The sequence below is a fragment of the Mustela nigripes genome, chromosome 5, assembly GCF_022355385.1.
Source record: "Mustela nigripes isolate SB6536 chromosome 5, MUSNIG.SB6536, whole genome shotgun sequence".
Classification (NCBI taxonomy): domain Eukaryota; kingdom Metazoa; phylum Chordata; class Mammalia; order Carnivora; family Mustelidae; genus Mustela; species Mustela nigripes.
The window spans coordinates 12,540,049-12,559,041 of record NC_081561.1 but is presented as its reverse complement, the minus strand read 5'-3'; the positions used below and the strand labels follow the sequence as shown (position 1 = coordinate 12,559,041).

The 18,993-nt window shown below is 39.1% G+C and overlaps 1 protein-coding gene across 2 annotated transcripts in view; it reads right to left on the bottom strand.

Annotated features, from left to right (window-relative positions):
- The window catches only part of PHACTR1 (phosphatase and actin regulator 1), a 553,099-nt gene that overhangs the window by 492,825 nt on the left and 41,281 nt on the right, over positions 1 to 18,993 (bottom strand). The gene's annotated exons all lie outside the window — the stretch shown is intronic.

The following is an 18,993-nucleotide window of genomic DNA, read 5'->3' as shown; positions in this document are numbered from 1 at the left end:
AATTTACTGAGAAAGAAGAAAGACATAGAGGGGTTCAGCAACCAATGAAGATCTCAGACTTAACAAGACCCGGAGGTGAGATGTTACCCCACAGACAAGACTCCATAGCTCGGAGTCTAACCCACATACCCCGACCAGCTAAGACTGGCACTCATTCTTTTCTCAAAAAGAGAAAGTAAATGAAAAGAAAATTTCTGGCCTTCTAGTCTAGTTTATCAACTACCAAGACCTTAAGGAAGTAAAATCCATTCTTTTCTCAGGATCTTTTGCTTGATGGGGGTTTGATGGAGTTATTGTTCTTCCCAGGATCTGTTCCCTAAAAAGGGTTTGATAGCATGCTAAGCAATTGTCCCTACAGAAAGAGACACTGTTGTATCAAGTCACATCAAAGTTGTCAAAATCAGGTAACTTCACTTCCCTATTGACAAATCTATTGTCCCAATGCACCAGGTGTCACTCTACATCAAAGGAAAATGCCAAGCCCAATTATGTGATAATATTTGGGCCACATACAATAACATTTTCAGCTTATTCATGTTATTCAGCTAGAATATGTTAAAGTAATTGAAACAGAATTTATTAATGCCTTTTAAGTTTGTCTTACCATTCTTCCTAGAATTCTCCATCCTTAGGCTATTTTCTCAGTTAATGACCTCTCATTCTGAATCCCTTTATATGTGTCTCTATATGTCAGAATGCCCAGAAATGACCTTTAAAACACACCAAGAGAGGAAATATTCTCATTTATTACCCTGTACTGCCCTCATGCATACATGCAAAGTTCTAATTTGGCTTCTTAGTGTAGGCACATGCACTCCTTTATGATTGTCATTGAGCCACAGTTTAAAAGGAAAGAAGAGTGCAGACAAGGCTGTTCAAATTCCCTCTAGCAAGTCAGGGACCCTGATTTCATCTACCGCTGCATTTACTCTAAGTTAACAACTACTCAGAAAACAAAAAACCTTTCTCTCCACTGCTTGAAAGACACATGTGACTTGCCAAAACTGAAATATAATTTTAAAAGGCTGTCTTTGGAAAGCCGACATGTAATGACTTTTTTCACTCTGATGGAGATTAGCAATTGTTCTAAGGACGGATAGGCCAGGAGAATTCTAAAGAGCTGTTGACTTCTTGCTTCAAGATGCACCTTTCCAGTAGGCAAGGCTGGGGTGGAGATATCGCAACTGACTCACCATCTATCTATTAGATTGAAGCTGTATTCCAAATAGAGGAATGTATGATAACATGTATGATAGAATGCAGGATAGTAGTATTAGCTGGGAAATGTGGAAATGCTGCATAATATGTTGGAACACTGGCCAACCTCATCTTATTATTGAATGGACTGCAGAAAGAAATCTACTTTCATCTTCCTAAGTATCCAAAATAAAATGTAAGATGATAAAACATTTTCTATGAGAAACTGTTTAGTTGTATCACACATTTTTATGTTTTATGTCTATTCTGAAGATGAAAGCGTATTTTCCAAAGACATGCTTATATCCTGCACCTTAGCCGTATTGATTTTGCCATATTAAAATACCAGTAAAGCAATAATAAAGTAATTTTATCTATCAACACGTTTCTAGATCCTTTGAAGTAAATAAACATTAGAATGTTAAGTTGTCAAATTAAGTTGGTCAAGTGAAACCATTCTGATGCTTTCCCTTTGATATTTTTAGCATCTAATAAAACATGCCTAAACCACTTACGTATATGCTTAGATGGTGCTCAGAATATGTCTGTTAACTATCGGGCTCGACTCTGTGAATTGAGCCATGATGTGCCCGCTCTCAAAAAAATGTTCTGATTTAGAGTAGTGTTTGCTGATTTTCATGGGTAAATTCTCACTCTATAGCTGATGTCAAGCCATTGACGTGGTACCACTGACCGCGAAGGTGGGAAGAGATGTGCTTCACTGGCTCAAAAGAATCTCTATGTACTGGTGGCCAGGACACCCCTGGGCTGCTTTTGAACGTCTAGATTCTGAAGACTTTCTTTTTCCCTTTCTTTTCTTCTCTTCTTGGGGGCCAGCAGGTTCTCTAGGACACAATTTCCTCGTTTGTAAAATGGGTTAATGGGAACAGGTAATCTCTAAGCTTTCTCTAAGCTCAGTTCTTTAAATATTTCAGTAATTTCCCACTCTGAGTTTTAAGGCAGACTGAGTATTTTAGCAGAATTTTTAAAAGTTCTGGGGGCGCGTGGGTGGCTCAGTGGGTTGAAGCCTCTGCCTTCGGCTCAGGTCATGATCGCAGGATCCTAGGATCCCAGGATCGAGCCCGCATCAGGCTCTCTGCTCCTGGGGAGAGCTCTCTGGGGAGCCTGCTTCCCTTCCTCTCTCTCTGCCCACCTCTCTGCCTACTTGTGATCTCTGTCTGTAAAATAAATAATAAATAAAATCTTAAAAAAAAAAAAAAAAAGTTCCGCTGCGTCCAAGCTTATACTCTAAGGACTTAAGAGATGTAGGGTAGTATCCAACACAGAGGCATGTTATTTCTAGTTCAGTGAGGTTTATTTTATTAAATTTAACTCTAGTTTTCAGAGATATATTAAATGGTAGACTCCCATGATCTTGTCACAATGATGTCAGTTCCTACAGTTCAGCTCAAAAAGAAAAAAACAGTAACCAAAAAACCTGCCAAGTCAATGACGAGAAACACATCATGGTTGGTTGTACCTGCTTTATTTCTTCTTCGGCATTTTCAAAATGGGCAAAATTAAGGATATCCCTAGTTGTGGTGCATGGGAGAAGTAACAGCTAGTCTCTTTTGCTAGAACTGCACTTTCTTTTGTCTTTTTTTAAAAGATTTTATTTATTTATTTGACAGAGAGAGAGATCACAAGTAGGCAGAGAGGCAGGCAGAAAGAATGGGAAAGCAGGCTTCCTGCTGAGCAGAGAGCCTGATGTGGGGCTCGATCCTGGGATCCTGGGACTCTGAGATCATGTTCTGAGCCAAAGGCAGAGGCTTAACCTACTGAGATATCCAGGTGCCCCTAGAACTGCACTTTCAAACTTCCTTCATGTCTAGGGAATCGCTTGGGATGAGACCATCAACTGAATATTGTTGAAGAAAAGTTAATTGTTTCACTGCTAGTGCTTCTGCAACTATAATGTACTAAGAATGAAAACCATGTTTCTTAGGCCTTAGACACCAACTCTAGAGAATATCCTATCTCCGACCCTCCCAGAGAGCAGGGCTGAAGAGGTGAACACAGCAATCCTGAGAGGCCTGCCTCGCTTGTAGACCTCTCTGAGAGGTTAAGTGTGTCCTTGCTCTAAAACTTCTGCTTAAGGCAATTGTCAGAAGGAAAGAAGGATCAGATGTCTGAAGATGGTCTGTAGATATTACTAAAAAGTGAAGAGAAGGAACTCTCATTCATTGCTGGTGGGAATGGAAAATGGTACGGCCACTTTTGAAAACAGTTTGGTGATTTTGTGCAAAACACAACATACTCTTACCATATGATCCAACAATCATGCTCCTTGGTATTTATCCAAAAGAGTTGAAAACTTATGTCCACACAAAACCTGCACATGGATGTTTATAGCAGCTTTATTCATAATTGCCAAAACTTGGAAGTAATCAAGATGTCCTTCAGTAGGAGGTGAATGGATAAATAAACTGTGATCCATCCAGACAATGGAATGCTATTCAGTGATAAAAAGAAATGAACCAGCAGGCCATGAAGATACATGAAAAAATGTTATACCCATACCACCTTAAATATATGTGAAAGAAGCCAATCTGAAAAGGTTACAAACTGTACAATTCCAATCTTTTGACATTCTAGGAAAGGCAAAACAATAAGGACAGTAAAAAGGTTAGTGGTTGCTAGGGATGGGGGATAGGGAGAGAAATGAATAAGAAGCAGATCACAGAGGATTTTTAAGACAGTGAAAATATGCTGTATGATAGTAAATGATGGGTCCATGCCAGTATACATTTGACTAACCCACAGAAAGTTGAACACCAAGAGTGAAACCTAAGGTCAACTATGGACTTTAGGTGATAGTGACATGTCAGTGTAGGTTCATCAATTACGATAAATGTCCCACTCTTGTGGAGGGTGTGGTTGTGGGGGAGGCTCTCCATGTGCGGGAGCAGGGGGTGGAGGGAAACTCTCTGTACCTTCCTTTCCATTTTGCTATTAATATAAAATTGCTCTTAAAAAAATTTCATCAACATGTGTAAACCATAAACTTCCTCAATGTGGTATGTCAATTACTTCTCAATAAAAACATAAAAATGAAAAAAAATTTTAAATGAAGTCCTTTGAAAAAAAATGAAGAAATCCAACAAGTCTGGTATAAAGATGGACTGAGAGCAACATGACCATTGCCATGATAACATTTCTTTTCATTCCAAGTTCTTTCTGAGTATCTATTATGGTCTGTGCTCTGTGTCAGACACTGAGGATTCAGGAGTGAATAAGGCAGACGTGGTCCCTTCCCTCAAAAAACTAGGAGTCTGGTGGATGTTGATATTCCTACTAATGGATTTACTTGTCGAAGAAACTGTTAAATCTACATCAAGCATGTAGCAGGCCTTTGGTGAATATTTGTTATATGGATATTTAATGAAATAAGTCACAATAAACAAGTCATTCATTCTTTTCTTAAAATTTTGTCCGGGCTTTATAAGGGGACTTTGGCTAATCTATTAATTGTCACTGTGATATAGTATCGAGATTTTTTATGTTAATAAACTGAACATGCTTCTTGGTTGAATGGTTCGAGAGGTGTTTATTGAGCACCAACTATGCCAGGTACTTTATATCCTCCCTTCAAGTCATTCTTACAACCCTGGGAAATGAACATGCCCATTTTATAGGTAAGTAATCAGAAATTCATAAAGATAATAAACTCGCCCAAGAGAGTCAGAATTCATACTCCAGTCTGTCTGACATACTTGTGTTTCTCCCTTTATATGCAATAGTTCAAGAGTAGTCAAAGAGTCATACCTAACCAAAGCTCCCACATGAGTCAATAATCTCTAAACATTTTTCTCCTTCCATGTATGATCGTATATTACAAGCCAGTGGGCCCTCTTGGCAATTAATCCCTAGGAAGACTACAGCTCTGTCTTTTAGTCGCCCTCCCGCCTCTTTGGTCTGCTTCCAACTGTACAGTCTCTAGACCTTTACCACAGTAAGGTCCTCACACTAGGCATAGCTGGGAATGTATTGGGAGAGATTAGGTGGCCTTAAGACTTGGAACCGTTCTCCCCCTCAGGGGAGGAAAATCCGTGAACCTCAGCAACAGATTTATAAAAACTGAGGACTTGTGGAGAAAAATTATATTTTTATGAACCCACATAAATAACACAATTCTTTTTCTTGAGCGTCACTGAAGAGCAAGCACAAGAGAGAGGAAACCAGTGATAATTTAGAAGAGACACTAAAATGCTCTCAAGATTCATTGTGGTTATTGGACCATATTTGAGGTTTGTAGAGATTGACAGAGAATAAAGTCCTCTGAGAACCAGCGACTGGGAAGAAAATTACATCCACTTTAATATATACACCATTGTTGCTGAGTCTACGTGTCCAGTGGCAGTAAATACACCAAATATTTGAATCAATGTACAGATAACCATAAGATGCTTCTCATTTTTCTCCAGTTCTGAATGATGAATCTTGTCTGTAGAAAAGCTTTAATTTGACTAACATCCGCTTCTCTCCTTGGTCCCTTTCTATGCCTTTTTATTATAACCGATATGATTTCCTTTCAAAACTGGTACCACCATTTCAGTTTGGTGTAGAATAACAAATCCAGTACGAATACCTCCTGGTCTGAGCCATGTTAAATGATGAAAAGGAATCACATCTTTCACAACTGGACTTCTTTTGCCTCAATAATATATTTTATCAATTAATTATGATGTCTCATTGATCACTATTCTTCTATTTTTCTCTGCCACTTGCCACCAAAGATCTTAGTTATCCAAGTACTATGGTGATGAGATTTAAATTAAATAGTGTTAACCCTTTTGAATAAAACCTATACAATTTTGCATAAATAGGACAGTGAGAGAGGCACCTGGGTAGCTCAGTCAGTTAAGCGACAGACTCTTGGTTTTGGCACGTGTCACGGTCACCATACAGGCTCTGTGCTCAGTGGGGGAGTCTGCTTAAAGATTCTACCCCTCTGCCCTTCCTCTCACTTGCGCATGTGCTCTCTTTCTTTCTCAAACAAATAATCTTAAAAAAAAATAAGTCAATGAGACATTGAACATATATTTTTAAAAAGAAAATATATTCATATTTGTGGACAAGAGACCTACTGATAGCTTTTCTCTGGAGAAATCACCTATAATAAATGAAACTTGCAACATGGCAATCTAAGAACTGAAGTAATACCTGACTGAGTGATTACACCGGTCTTTTTTTGTGTTGGCTAAATTCAGTCATTGTTTCCTTTCCACCTCAATATTTCTACTTCAATGTCCTTAATAAGTGGAACCAGGGAGGAGATAGAACGCAGATCCTAGTAGCTGTAACTCTCTTGAATTGCTCCTATAATTGGGTTTATGAAAGGACTGTAGATGATATATTTCTTTATGAGGTAACTTTACAGCAGAAATTGTTCCTACAGATCATATTATATGAGCTGTAACAGAGAGGCCAATGAAGTGAGTTTAAGGCTGATTTGAGCTTATTTGGGGTTGACCTGGTGTGATTTTTATGGATGGGTCTAGTTGGTCTTCGACTTAACACACACGTCTATGTATGCGGTAGCTATTTCACAAGACAAGATGACATATTTTGACTCAGATCTCAATAGACATGAAAAATAAAGGCAAATATTTTTATTTCTAAAAATACCAATGTTCTTAAGATACCAGAAAAAATATTGCCTGTACTCTAGGGGCAAACATATGAATAGACTTTGAATGACAATGAAGAACTTTCAAATCAACTAAACAGCAAATGAAGGGTGCACTAACTGTGCTGCCTGGTTGCTTCAGAAAGTGGGGAGGACTTTTGTGGTGAGGAGTCAGTGGTACACAGACTGTAAGAAACACCTTTGGCTAAAACATCAGAAACCACACTAACGATTTATGTCTGCACATTTAAAATGAACTCTTAATATGAGAGGACAAAGGAAAAATATTTCAGTTCTTTTACAATTTGAAAAAAGACTTTGTCATTTTGAATTTTGCAAAATTATAACAGTGTATCAAGCCTCTAATTTGCTTAAAGCCTATTCAGCAAATATCTTTTAATGTCAAAATGCAATAAAATACACTCATGAAGATTATGTGGTATCATAAATTATATATAATGGGGAATCTGTGATAAGCCACAATTTGGTGTGGTCTGCTTTGCCCATCATAGCTCCAGACCCAGACATCCGCTGAAAGTTTTTGCTTTTATATGAATGAAATTCCTCCAAATGGTGAAACAAAGACAAGAAGGACAAATAAAAATAAGAACCCATCCACTCCTAATTTTGTTTTTGCCTGTCCTATTCAGTGGAATGCACTGAACATGGAGAAACTGTTCCTAGAACTGTGAATCTGCCTTACATGTGAGGTGTCTCTGAGTCCTTTACCAAAACTGGTGGTGGAAGTCACTTTTCTTACTGAAATAGTTGCTTCCTCGCTGATTGCAGCCAGCATCATGTCCAGAAACAGCAAAGATGTTGCTGGAAGGCAGCACGGAGGGTGATCTGGAGGGAACACAGGGCAGCTGGCTTCACAGCTGTGCAAACTGTATAATTATATGGTTTGAGTGGGAGGTAGTGAACAGCCCTAGACTTCCGCAGATACACTGGGGACGTTTGAGCCTCTTCCTCTCAGAAATGAAGAACTGGCCTTGAAAGCTTTGGGTGTGTTGTTTAAGGTCAAAACAAATAATCAGGGCAGTCAGTTGGGGGAAGGAGTAGAACATGAAGAAAATGGGAGGGGAGATTGGGAAAGAGGAGTGTACTTAGTTATTGGGCTGAGTGTCTGCCTATGGCCAAGTTGGACTGGTGCCCCACATGGCCAGTGGTTCTAGAGTGCAGCAGAGTAAAAATTCAAGCACTTTTTCTCTTATGGGTTGATAATAATATCCTAAGGCAGCCACATGTCATTCCCTGATGAGAGCTGACAGTGGAGGCATGAAGGTCACCTACATTTATAAGTCAGTAGATGCTATAGTCAGTCTTTTGGGGCTATTAGGCTGGGTTGAATTTTTGGCTATGGCAAAGGCAACATTTTAAGTAGAATTAGTCTGGTTTTCACATTTTCATTCCCATGCCTTATTTGTGGCACAGCCAGACATTTAAAGCTATCTCATTCACCCAGACCACATCTGTTTCTTGCCTTTGCATAGTACTTGGCTCTTGGCAAAACATTTTCATGTTTGGTCCTTAAAGTATCAACAAAAATGAGGCAGACTGTTATCCCCATGTTATAGGTTTCAAAGATTCAGAGATGATTCAGCCCTTCAGTAGCAGACTCAGATTTTGAGATCAACAAATCTCCAAACCTGTCACAGAACACTTGTGCCCATGACTCTGGAGAGAGAAGATGCTTCTCCTGGCTCTCAAAAGTTAAGATTCTGTGATTTTTTTGATGTTCACCTGGCCAACACTGAAGACGTCTCAAACTAAAAAGTTGTATTCTCTTTTTTTTCTCCTTCCCTCTTTGCCTTCCGCCTTTCTTCTCCCTATATCCCTTTCTCTGCCCCCCCCCCTTTCCACAAAACACCTCTTCCATGTTCAGGGGATCACTGGAAATTCCAGTAGTTATTCTACTGGAATAGTCATTTCCAAGTGGCCATGTGTAAAAGATATTTCAAGGTTGATCCACTCAACTTCAGTCAGAGGATAGACATTAAATGTACATTTCCTTAACTTTTAGAGTCGGACGGTGACTTCCTTTCTCATTCTGGGCCTGTCATATTCATTCAATACTCCAGACAAGAAGCACTGAATAGATGTAAAATTTAGCTAAAAAAATTTGTTCCTTATGTGGAAGTTCCTGAATTTGTAGCTCATTTGGTCCTATAAGATATGGTAACTAGATGGGCATCTTCCTTTTTTCTTTTTCTTTTCATTCTTCTCATTCTTTTCTGTTTTGTAGTATCTTGGAAGAATTGAACAAGGATGAGTGCCCTCCACTTGTGTATTGGATACTCACTATATGCCAAGTATTATTCTAAGCCTTTCCCATGTAATAAAATTATCTGCTCTTCAAAACCAACAACAAAAACCCTCCAAGATTGTCACCATTATTAATTCCATATTATAGGTGAGAAAACTGAGATCAGAAGAGGTTGAATGTCTTGCCCAAGGTCAGAAAGCTAGTAAGTGACAGAGTGTGGGTTTGAAACAAAGAAGCATAGTTTCAAAAGTATATCCATACAACCACTAGACTACCTTGGAAAAGAAAGGGCTGCTCCTCTTTGTATTCTGTAGGGCTGCATTGTGACTTCCGTGGCTCGTAGGCATTTTTGTCCCTTTCACCACAAATAAATAAATAAATACTGTATTTTATTACTATGTTGGTATAAAGACAAATATAAACCAGGCTGGATTCTATTCATTTTTTTTTCTCTTGACTTTACAAGAAATTAAAACATTTTTGTGGGCCTTGAAAGGTATTGTGAGCCTGAACTCTGTGCCTACTGTACCCAATAGCTAAGTTGGCCCTGACTCTGGGGTTTTTCTCTTTCACCTTGATTCATTTCCAGTTAAGAAAATGAATGTACCACATTCTTTGAGGATTTCCTTGCAAATACTGTTTCTGAGTGCAGAAATAGCATCTGGTAAACAACCAATAAAGAAATGATTTTTAGACTGTTGGTAAAATCATTTAGATGGGTTGTAACTAGCATTTTTGTAACTAGACTATGTTGGAATGAAATGAAGTGGGAAGGGATAGGATAGGATAATATAGAAAACAGCATAGTATATTTGCATCTATTAGGAATATTTTCAGGAATATGTTATTCTAATTTTAAATATGCATGTGTGTATGTGAGGTGATATAAAGCACATTTTTCCCTTTCTGTTTTTTTTTTTTTTTTTTAAAGAGAGAGAGTGCAAGCAGGGAGGGGTGCATGGGGAAGGAGAGAGAGAATCTCAAGCAGGCTCCATACTTACCAAAGAGCCCAACATGGGGCTCGACATCATGACCCCAAGATCACGACCAGAGCTGAAACCAAGAGCCAGATGCTTAACCTACTGTGCCACCCAGGCGCCCCTAAATGCATTTCTTAGTGAGTTCTAGCCAAATATTTTTAAAATACTGAGCTAGGATGCATTTTTACTTCTGTCTCTTTTTTTCCCTTAGCCATGTTCAACTTAAAGTGTAACCGTATGGCAAAGCTGACATAAGCTTGCTCTCTTATAAGAAATCCCGGCCACTAAGAATATGGGTTTGGAGTCATATTAAAAAGATGACCCAAATTCCAATTCTTCACCTTATTCCCCTAATTATCTACATCTTCATTGCTGAGTTATTTGACCTCTTTGTAACTTAGTTTCTAAGTGGATAAAATAAGGATTGTAATAACCATGCCAATCTCATAGGGTCATTATGGGATATAAATGAGCAAATGCTAATAAATCCCTTGGCACAGTAGTTGTTAATAAACACTTTGTATATGCAGACAACTTAAATATGTATTTCTGAGCCAGACCTCATGTTTAGCCTTAGGCTTGTCTAACTGCCCATTTGATAGCTCCACTGGGATGTCTAGAAGGCATCTCACATCTGACCTCTCTGCAATTGAACTTCTGACCATTCCGCCATGCTCCAAAATGGCTCTTTTATCCTGTAGTTGCTCAGGCCAAACCTTTGAGGGACTTCTTGGTCCTTTCCTTCTCTTACAACCCTCACTGAATCCATCATGAAAGCTTGTTGGCTATCCCTTGAAATAGGGATAGAAACAAATCTGACCAATTCTCACTGTTCCTGCTGTATGTCGCTGCTGAGCCACCACTATTTCTCTGGGTCACTGTAAAAGCTTCCAAATTAGCTTCCCTGCTTCTTCACTGCCCCACAAGAGTCTGCTCACACCACAGCAGTCCCAGTGTTCCCCCCCCCCTTTTTTTAAGATTTTATTTATTTATTTGACAGACAGAGATCACAAGTAGGCAGAGTGGCAGGCAGAGAGAGAGAGAGGAGGAAGCAGGCTCCCCGCTGAGCAGAGAGCCTGATATGGGGCTCGATCCCAGGACCCTGGGATCATGACCTGAGCCGAAGGCAGAGGCTTTAACCCACTGAGTCACCCAGGTGCCCCCCCAGTGATCCTTTTTAAGATCTTTCTCAGATCATGTTACTCTTATGCTTAAATCCCTGCACCATCCCACATGTCACTAAGAGGAGAGTCAAAGCCCGGCAGTGGCCCGCCAGATCCTGTGTAATCTGGCCCCTGTTCCCTCACAAATTTCCTCTCCAGAGAGCCTGGGCTCCTTGCCAGGTCTTGAACATATCAGGAACAGTCCAGATAAAGAGGCTTTCCATTTGCTCTCCCTGAGCTCTCTCTTGCCCTGTCCTCCACCCATACTGGCTTTTTGCTCATTTTTTCACCTATTTCTGAGAACTTGGTTCTCGTTCCTTCTTCTCAGTGTTGCCTATCCTGCAATCCATCCCTTTCTTTGCCTCCATGTGCCTTACACTCTTAACTTGCTTTATTTGCTTCTGCCCTAACACTTAACTTATAGAATACTATGCAATATATGTAATTATTATATTGTTTATTGTCCATAACCCACTTTTAGAAGTTAAAAATTATGAGGGTTAGATGTTGTTTGTTTTGATCACTAATGTTTCCCAAGTGTCTAAAACATGGACTAATACATATTCAACTCCTCAATATCTGTTGAATGAATAAGTATTATTATATTATTATTTCTTCTTACCTTCTTCCACCTCCCCCACAAAGCACGGGTCTCAAATGGAATAGGGATAAATTCAAGCACAATGAAGCTCTTTCTATACTTTGTTTAGACCATGGTTGAGTATTAAACCAACTTGCTATCATATGTTTGGTAGAGATCCAGAAATAATGGGATCTCTATGTCTATAAATGGCAAATAATCATATTGATAATGTTCAGTATAGTTTCAAAACCAAGATGTACTTTGAATTCTCGTAACTACAATTACAGCCCAAATGTTAACTATTCAAAGACACTGTTCCTAAATTGTTAGTTTAGGGTATAGAGATGTGGTAGAAAAGATCAATAAGAAAGCTACAGGCTTTTACAGAACACTTGTCTTTATAAATGTTAAATAACTAGTAGTGTGACTATTCCTGTTGTCCTTCAACAACCTGTAGAAAGTCACACCAATCCATCATCATTCAATAAGGCCATTAAATTGATTTTGTCTTTTATTTAACTATCTTACATTATATAAAAGACTTGTAAATTAAAGCAATTAAGATGTCAACATGGCTCACTTTTTTTTCCTCCTGAAATCACATCCACTTTATCACCGACCAAAGTGGATGGGGACAGTGATGAAACAAAGGGGGAAAATGCTAGAATTCTTGTATCACACAATGAGGAAATATTATCTCTATTAATAGTTCTTTCAGGGCCTCTTCCGTTTACATGACATAATACATTGGCTATAATACATGTCCCTTTTTTCACCTTAACAAGCCAAAAAGAAAAATAGCTCTACAAACTATCTTCTGCTTCCACTTGGGTCTTAATGCCTGCTTGTATAATAAATAATCACGAACTGAAGTTGCATATATCAAGGAGTAACTCCACGTGTTGTATTAAAACATTTTTGGTTGGCAATGAAACATATGCATGAAATACATTTTTTTGCACTTATTCTAACCAACAATTTATTTGCTCCTGTCACCATATATGCTGGCAAAGAAAAAGGAAAAAAAAATTCTTTGTAATCCATGACCTAGTTTTACACTTAGTTTTACACTTAGAAGTTAGGGTTATTCTATCTGAATTCCAAAGGGATATATTTACCTTCCCTAGTAATTTAAAAGGATAAATGGAAAATATAGATCTTATATACTCTATTCATTTTAATTATAAAAGAGGACAGGCTAATGCCAATTGGGAGACTGGGTTAATATTTCGTTTTCTCACTTTTCATTTACTGCCATGATTTCTCCAATACCTATTCAATCATTCAATAGATATTATTTATAAAGCATCAACAATGTTAAAGACTCGAATCCCTAAATATTCAAATTTAAAACATTTTAATTAAGATGATTAATGTAAATGTGCCTCCTAGCACATTATTAAGAATATTGATTATTAATATTTATCAATTCTTCTTTAAATTAAGCTTATTTTCATAACTTAGCTGTAATTAAATATTTTTAATTATTGCTATAATTATGCTATTCCACTGTATGTTTTATACCATAAATAAGACAGCATATAAAAATCAGTGGTATAGTGTATATCTAATAGTACAGCTAGAGCTAGAAGTACCAGGTATTCATAGGAAATCTTTAGGTTGGATGAGACTTTAGCAGTCTTAAAACCTAGGGTGCCTGGGTGGCTCAGTGGGCTAAGCTTCTGCCTTTAGCTCGGGTCATGATCTCAGGGTCCTGGGATGGAGGCTGGCCTCTGGCTCTCTGCTCAGCAGGGAGCCTGCTTCCTCCTGTCTCTGCCTGCCTCTCTGCCTACTTGTGATCTCTCTCTGTCAAATAAATAAATAAAATCTTAAAAAAAAAATCTAGATCCCTCATCTTAGGGCTGAATGAATCAAGCCTAGAAAAATTAAATGACTTGCCCATGCTATCAGATGCAGATATATTAAAATCAAGCTTTTCTGTCTCTTGATTCATACTTTCCATATAAAATACATCTCCATGGTCTTGCATAAAAATAAAAATATATATCTTTTATAGACAAACTAAACAAGTAACTTATCATTTAGTGGTTAGATAATAGTAAATATAATACTTAGATGTTTAAAAAAAAATTGAATAATGCCCAGGCCAGAGATCCCAAGAAAATTTAACCATGTGACACAGATTTTGTACTTGAATTGTCTCATAAACTTATGGATTGCTGTTGAAATGATGACATGATAAGCAGCCACGTTAAATATTAACAGCCAAGGGCTTCCCATATTCTCATATTGTTAATTATTTACTTTCCTTAACTTTGTTTATATTATTTATATTGCCTGAAACAGTTTCATCAGTACCATCTGAATGTATTACATAATGCGATTACCAAGTTGGTTAGCTTTAATAACAGTAAAGAAGGAGGGCAGAACCTCAGAAAGTTTCATAAAAGAGGTTTCTGGTCAACTACATGGTCATCCATTTGGAATGTGGCTACTGAACGTGAGAAGCAGTATTTCCTTCCTGCTTTCTGACCTTCCTCCTTCTCTCCCTCCCTCCCTCCCTCCCTCCCTCCCTCCCTCCCTTCCTACTTTTTAGAAGCAATACTTCCAAGGAGATTTTGGGACCACCAAATTAAAGCCAGACCCATATGATCAGCCTTCAATTTGAAATTGGTAAAATAAATAAATAAATAAATAAATAATTTTTTTTTAAAAAATGAAAGAGACACTGGCACTCTTCACTGAAAGAGTAAAGGAAGATGATTGCCAAGACCTTCAGATTGGTAAAACAATCTTGGTTGAGTATGACAATATTCACAGTTTTGCCTAGGGACAGTTCTCATTGCTATGTGATGATGGCACATTCTGGGCTGTCACTTTTCAGTATCACAGGTTTTCATAGTTTAAGAGATAAAGACTTCCTCCTCAAGAAAGGCAGAAAAGAGAACCCCCTGAACCCAGTTTATAACTTAATCTAGTTGACCCACCCATTCTTTTTTTTTTTAAAGATTTTATTTATTTATTTGACAGACAGAGATCACAAGTAGGCAGAGAAGCAGGCAGAGAGAGAGGAGGAAGCAGGCTCCCTGCTGAGCAGAGAACCCTATGTGGGGCTCTGATCCCAGAACTCTGGGATCATGACCTGAGCAGAAGAAGGCAGAAGCTTTAACCCACTGAGCCACCCAGGGACCCCTGACCCACCCATTCTTAGAAGTAGCCAGAACAAGCCAATTTGGACTGCCTTTATCCTCTGTGCCTAAAAGAGTAGAAAAGCAGTAGAAATCAGAAACAGCTATTCTTGGGTGACATCGAAACTAAAACAGATCTTGACCTCCTAAGGAGGATAGGTATTCTGAGGCTGACCATGCTATTAACTTAAAATCTACTCCACACAGAAGCAATTCTGAAATGTCAACATAGGTTAAACTTCCTTATGATTAGAGAAGTTCTTACTGTTCTCAGTCGTGGCTCAATATTGGTTTTGGGTTTTAAACAATCCTAAATCATCATCAGGGTGACTAGCCTTCCTTCTTTTGACATCCTCAAAGAAATTTTTGGTCTGCTTAAATCTTCTATTTACCATAACACATCCATTCACCTTAGTATGTAATTGCAGAGAACTTTCCAGTTTCAGCACCTTCTATGTGTCAAATACTCTTCTATGTGCTCTCAATATAAAGATTAAAGAAACACACTAGCTTATAGGAAAATATTCACCAGATAAAATGCAACTTCACTGCATTCACTTCAATGCAGTGAATGAATGACCTCATAAGGCAGGGTAAGTTCTCACAAGCTAGATGTCAGTGATGTTCATTACTAAGTGAGAACACAATTAGAAACACTTGCTACTAATAGTGTGAACATATTCTTCTGTTACACGATGTCCTTATAACACATTTTAATTTCTCAGGGAAAAAAAAAAACCCTCTTTCAATGTTTTAAATGAGGTCTGATGTGTCTGGGTAAGTTTTAGCAGATACATTGGCTTAATTTTCTCTGGCATTTATACTATTTTCAGTAAACAATCATTATCAATATTAGCATAATATACTACGTGCTGAATAGAAGCTAAAAACCTACAAAAGAGGCTCCTTTAGAAAAAAATGGAAGTCACGGTTCTGAAAATTTCTGTTCTATACTCCGGCAGTTTAGGCTGAAACTTGAAATTTGCATCTTCATAAAATGATTTAAGACCCACATTTTGGTGCTATTCTTTGACTGACATGGGACTGTAGGTGAATGAGTATATCCTTCACTCAAGCTGTGGAGTTATTTCTGAAATGATATTATTAAGTGCCCTCAGGGACAAGATATAGTTGAAAGGATGCTTAAGTATTTAATTAGTATTCAAAATGCCCAGTCTACTTTATTTGGCAACTATATAGATTAGTTTAAGGGTGTTGGTATCCAAAATGATTTTGTGATAGCCAAATAAAATGAATATATGTATATTTATTCCATGAAGCATTACTAAACCTCTAAAATATTAAACATGGGTTTACATATAATGAATAGGTGTGAGAAAGCAAATATTAAACATAAATAGTTTAAAGCAATAAGGAATTTTTCTGAAAAGAATAAACAATGAGTGACTACTTGAGGAGTGGGAATAAAGAGCAGAGTAAAGCTTCCTTGCTTAATTGTTTGTAAATTGTTGTTAAAAGACAAACAAAATTCTCTCTATGCCCAAATTATGTAATTTATCCAAAGTGTGCAGGCTCCTCTGTTCAGTAACGCTGATAACGACACTAATAGTTTAATTACAACTTGCTGCTCAAGGAAATAAACAAGGCTGTTTGCTTTTTAAACCAGGGGTTACAATTACTTTTAAACGCGGGGGAAAGGCACATCTGCGAGTAGATCTTACTATGTCAGAAAAGCAACCAGAAACCAGCTGGAAAATAAACAAAGCACCGGGAGTGAGCAGCCTGCACAAAATTAGAGCAGAACTGCTTGATTTGAGCAGAGGAGCAGTAGACGCCAGGCGTAGTAAATAGGCGGTAAATGTAGGTGGGCAGGGATAGAAAAGTTTTTGGTGGCTAGATCTTCTGTGTTTTTCCTGGGATTCCATCACTTGGAGGGACGGGCACCCCTCCCCCGCATATCTTGCTTACAGTCATGTCACACAGTCCCTCGTTTCAGCACCACAGACAGAGGACAGCTCCCCTAAACGCAGAACACAGCCCAAAGCTGCTTCTTTCCAACATCCCCTGCATGGCATTTCTCTTTCTTGCTGGTGTCTTTCTTAATTTTGCTTTTGGGGGGTAATTCTAAGGGACATATAGGAGGGACTGTTGGACTTGCTTATTTCCAGATTATAGGGAGACAAGTCTTGTCTGAAAAGTCCAGGCATTTAATTGGCATCCAGAGTAATTCAACCAGAATAAAAGATTGCAAGTCACTGGGTTTAATCTGGTGGCAAAATGGCTCAACCCAAGTCAGGAGTGGCTGAAACTTGAAGCTCTCTTTTAGTATTTTATGTTATTGTTTTGTTGTAAGTAAAACAAGGTAAACAACTTTTACTAACTGCCACTCCATCCATTTTTTCTCCGGTCCTAATAAGCATTAGACCCTAAGGAATATACCAGTGTTTGGTAGCAAAGGGGTCAATGGTAAAATTTCTAATATTTCTCAGTGAGAAAACAATCTCAATCTTAAAAGAAACTCTTCTCAGTCCTTCTGAAGACCCCTCACAACCACATCCTGAATGTGGAACATACAAGTGAAGGATTAACAGTTCCATAATGAGACCACAGGCTACTACAGCAAAGCACAAAAATGGCCAAAACTGCCCCCACTAAAGACCTCATTTCCCCAGCCCTAAAGCCAGAGGAAAACATTTTAGGAGTGACAAGGAACATACGATCAAAACCCCAAATCACCGAGACAGGAAAATAATACTCCAAGAGCCATAGCCACTTTGGTACTTTCTGTTGCCATTCTTCCATTCGTGAAGATATGGTCACTTGGACACCACATCCTGTTTCTCTAATCAGAATTTTAATCTTTTGTCCAAACTTCTCAATAGTGTATACAGTATTTATCATTTGAAGGTCCCCTTTGCTCCAACACACACGCACAAACACATACTTTGATTCAGTTCCATTTCCAAGATTTAGTTTGCTAAGGAAAATGGTATTATCTGGTTTTCAACCTTATCTTGAGGGAGGGTCTCCGAGAAAATGCCCTCACACTTTTTGCACTGGAATTACTGGAACACTAAGGGATTTCAGAAAGGAAGAAACACAAGCTGGGGGTTGGGGTGGAGTAGGGGGTGGAGTTCAGGAGGCATTCAGAAAAGGCAGCAGTATGAAGTTAGTGGTGAACAACTTCCTCCCAGTGATAATGACCATCTACTAGTCACAGAGAGTGAGGTCTGCCTGCAAATCTGGAGCAGCTGCAGCAGAGCGGACAGCAGACACTGGGTGCTGCTTATCAGGTACCCAGAGAGGTCTCAACTGAAGCAATTTGATCTTCTGAATCCCTCAGTCCTTTCTACTGCCCCTTCTTCTTCTTCTTCTTCCCTCTTTCCGTTCCTTCCTCCCACCCTCTCTATCCTCCTCCCTCCCATCTCCTTCCTCCTTTACCTCAGTTGTCCTTTTCACTTCATTCCATCTGGGTCACTTTGGGCACAAGTACCACGGACAGAATCAAATCACCTATCCTGTAGCCTATGGACCGTGTTATTATTATTATCACCCCCAAGGTTGTTCTCAAACTGCTTGGGGGAAAGGATAAGGTCCTGTTCCTAGCTGTCAACCCTCTCCATAGCCCCCACCGCAGCAGTGGTAGCAAACCAGCAAAATCACCAGTCTGAATGTCACCAACAAGTTCCACCCTGTAGTAGCCCTGCCAGCAGACCTCACCAGCAGAGCCTTGCCAGACCCTCCGCCCACGCCCACAGCCAGTGCACTCGCATCCCCAGACAGCCTCGGTGATTCCTAAGATCATTGTTATCACTGACAACACTTTCTTCTCCTCATGAAAGGGGAAAGCCCGCGTGTGACTCCTGGGCGGCTGTAGGGCTCCACGCGCTACCCTCCCCCACCTCCGCAACACACACACACATACACACCCCTCGGAATACCGGCGACACAAAGAGCGACTGAGCGAGCCCGGAGCCGGGCTGGGTAGGAAGGGGGGCTGGAGGGAGGGCACTGCCGGGAGGGGGACACCCAAGGAGGGGCAGGGGGCTGAGCCAGCCGCTGAGG